This window comes from Octopus bimaculoides, chromosome 24, assembly GCF_001194135.2.
Source record: "Octopus bimaculoides isolate UCB-OBI-ISO-001 chromosome 24, ASM119413v2, whole genome shotgun sequence".
In the NCBI taxonomy this organism is placed as follows: Eukaryota; Metazoa; Mollusca; class Cephalopoda; order Octopoda; family Octopodidae; genus Octopus; species Octopus bimaculoides.
Window position 1 is genome coordinate 2,813,732 of NC_069004.1, and position 2,977 is coordinate 2,816,708.

Consider the following 2,977-nt stretch of genomic DNA (forward strand, 5'->3'; position numbering starts at 1 on the left):
CTTATGTTATTAATGTCATACAGCTGGTAAAAGATATGTCATGTAGGATATAAGCTTTATGTAAGCTTCATGACTTTGACAAAAATCACGACAAATGAAATAATAAATAAAATGAACTTCATCCGGGGGTAAGTAATCTTACCCCCAAAAAAGAGATAAAAATAAAACCCAGTCCGGTAGCAACAGCTTCATAAATATTTCAAGAGTTCGAAAATAGGTCCTGAGCCTGTTTAATCGTTAATTAATTCGTCGTGTGTTGGGGGTTATTTAATGCAAACAAAACTGTTGTGGAAATGCGGCTGATATGAGTTGAGGAGCGAGCACCTTTAATCATGTCAGCATCTTCGTTAAAATTCTCCCTCTGCCCGCAAGCAACCTTCAAGAGGATTTGTTTATATTTACACACGCCACAAACAAACCCTTGAAAGTGCTTGCTTCCTCAATCACGTGTAGCCATAAAGTAAGGTCAAGCCTAAAACCATCGATGGTAAAGAGAAGACAAATCTGTCCATATCACATCGTAAAGGCCATCTTCTTTATCACTGTCCTTCCTTTCATCACCATCATTATTATTATTATTATTATTAGAGATTAAAAATGTCTTTCTTCCTTCGTTTGTTTTGATTGATCATCTGCTTCTTTTTTCTCTTTCTTCTTTTCTTCGTCTTCTTCTCTGTGTGTCATTCAATCTCTAATAAATCCTTCCATCCTCAAATCTTCTCTTTCGGTCAAGTAGTCCAACATTCCGCCGCGGTATCTTTCCTCCAGAGCTGGGCTGGGAGGAAACAGAGAAACGGGAGGGGGAAAATTCCTCTTCTTCTCTGTTCGGGTCACTTTGCTTTTTCCCTTCTTTCGTTACGCTTTCTCTTTCTCTCTCATTTCAGATTTGTTCAGAGTTCTCTTATCCTGATTAGAACTCTTCCGGTGTAGAAAACGCATTATCGCCCTTGTACATTTGTTCCATCAAGATCACTCTTTTGTACAAAGTCGTTTAACCCTTTGCCTGTCAAAGCATTTTGATGAGTTTGTCCTAAATGTCCATTCTTGTTTTCAGACTTTAAGTTAGCCCTTGTTTTACACGATCTGAATAATACAAAGCTTTGCTTTCGTAGATCCCAAGTTACTGTGGTGGTTGAAAAATATTGAGATGAAGCATGGACGCCAGAGAAATATGTCCTCTGTATAACATGTAATGGGTTAAATTATATATATATATGTGTGTGTGTGTGTCTATCTTAACCAAGAACAGAATGCTAACCATTTTCTTAAGAACCCTTCGTTAAAGAGAAGATGAAATGTTAATTGAGTTTTGAAATAGCTATCACTACCCCATTGGAAAGAATTGGAAGGCAAAAAGGTAAAAAAAAAAAATTTAATTTTGGTAGACAAAGACAGACATAGACACACACGTACACACAAACACACACATAAATATTCACCATCATCATCATCTAGCATCTGTTGTCCATGCTGGCATGGGCTGGACAGTTTGACCAGGGCTGGTAAGCTGGAGAGCTGCACCAGGTTCCAGTCTGATTTGGCCTGGTGTCTATGGCTGGAAGGCCCTTCCTATCACCATCCACTCTACAGAGTTTGCTGGGTGCTTTTGCATGGTACTGCACAAGCTTTTTTATGTGGTGCCACACGAGCACTTCCACGTGACGCTGCCACGAGTGCTGTTCACAACCAGTGGGACCAGTCTTATCACCTCTGCTGTGGAGTATGGCTCTTCTTGAGTACAGCAAAGCACCGGGTCTCTCGGACCTTCGTCACCTTGCCCAAAAGGTTCAGTGTCTTGGGGTCATCCTTCACTCCTTTGTCCCATGTCCTCCTGGGACTCCCACTTCCACATGTTCCAGTCAGAGAGCGTAAGTACCAAAACCTTTCAATGCTGTGCCACAGCATGGCCACAACTCAATGACTGAAACAAGTAAGAAAAAAATCCCCTAAAGATGCATTTAAAAATGCAATCTTGGATATATAAAGTCTGAATAAAAGATAATAGTCATAACTAGAATGCCTATGGTTAAAGGTTTGCTAAACGATGTCCTGACTTGGAGCTAAATAAAATGGCCCTACTTCTTTCTGATTGCCGCCAAGTGCTGGATTAACCATTAAGCGAAATAAGCAGAACTTTGCTTCCCAACCACATGGTTCTGGGTTCAGTCCCACTGAGTGGCACTTTGGGCAGGTGTCTTCTGCTGTAGCCTTGGGCTGACCAAAGCCTTGTGAGTGGATTTGGTAGACAGAAGACTGGAAGGAGCCCATTATATATATATATATATATATATAATATAATATTATATTATATAGATATATATACGTATACATTTGTGTGTGTGTGTATGTCTGTGTTTGTCCCCCCTCCATCGCTTGACTACTGATGTTGGTGTATTTACATCCCTGTAACTAAGTGGCTTGAAAGAGAATGAGGTGACTAAGAAATAAACAATTATCTTTTGAACTTCATTGGCTTACAGCTGTTTCAGCTCTATGCTTGTCTAGCACTTAGTTCTGGAGCATATGTGTATTGAGTAGTAGTACACCACGTTATTAGTCTCGCAATGCCTAAGCAATACACACACACAATATACACAATAAGCTTCCACACAATTTCTGTCTCCCTGATTCATTCCAAAGACATTCGTTGGCTTGGGGTTATAGATGAAACTTGCCCAAGGTACCACACAGTGGGACTGATCTCCAAACCACGTGTTCGCAAAGCAGGCTTTTTAACCACACACCCAAGCCTGTCTTAGTATTTTCTTTTATTTTTGTTTTTGCCTTCTTTCGTTTTATGATCACAAAGTGAAAGTGGAAGAATTATTTTCAATAAAAACTGATTAGTTTGAACAAAAATGAAAAAAAAATTTTTTTTTCAGAATCTACCCCAATTCTATCCCGATTGAAACAAACAAAATATTGAAAAAGTTAAAATCAAAAAATATTTATTTATTCATCTATTTGGTAAAATTTA